Raw genomic sequence first — 893 nt, forward strand, 5'->3', positions numbered from 1 at the left:
TCGAGTACGATGTTCGCGCGACTCGTCGACGAAGTGTGTCAATTCATACTTGACAGCAAGGTCCATTGCGTCGCTCAGGGTCTCTGGGTTCTCGAGCTTGACATAGCTACGCGTGCGCGGCTTGAGACCGTTCGCGTAGTATAGTACTTGGTCAAGCACGCTCATTCCTTCAACTCTGAAGATCAAGGCTGAATACTCGCCGTTGTAGGTCTCGATGTCCGCTGTCTGCTTGAGGCGTTGAAGCTTCTCGCGCAGGACAGACTGGTAATTCGACGCTTCGAAGTGTTGGAGCACATGCTCACGGAAAATCCCCCACGTGTGCTCCTCCGCTCGAGTTGTCGACGACCAGTGCAGGAACCATCCGGATGCCGGCTTTTCCATTGCCGATCCGGCAATTCCAGGAAGACGCGTGCTCGTGTCTTCGATTGGAATGTTGTTGATGCGGCAGGCGTTCTCGATCTGGAACAGCCATTCGCGGACGTCTTCCCCCCTCTTGCCCGTGAACTTGGGCAGATGGCTCGGCACTTTCGTGCGGTCGGCCATCGCTTGGTTCAGCCGATCGATCTCGGCGCGTAGCTGGGCGATTGTTGGCATGGGCTCCTTCTGGTCAGGTTGCTGGGACCAACAAGTGCTACCAGTATTTCAGGAAACGCTAGCTTGGGGGGAGGGCGCGCGAAACGAGAAGTGCCGCCCCCCGCAGTTCAGGCGGATGGAACCTTCTAGAACCTTCTAGAAGGTTCCACGGCCGCCCCTACATCTGCCTTTTTGTATTACATACTGAATCCTATGTTAAACTGAGCCTGTCTCTGATTGGCTGAAACTCTACACCTATCATATCTGAAACATGCTGCGAATGTAACGACATGCTGAGCCATGAACAGTACGCTTCTTTC

Source organism: Phytophthora infestans, genomic scaffold (assembly GCF_000142945.1).
Source record: "Phytophthora infestans T30-4 supercont1.11 genomic scaffold, whole genome shotgun sequence".
NCBI classification, from domain to species: domain Eukaryota; phylum Oomycota; class Peronosporomycetes; order Peronosporales; family Peronosporaceae; genus Phytophthora; species Phytophthora infestans.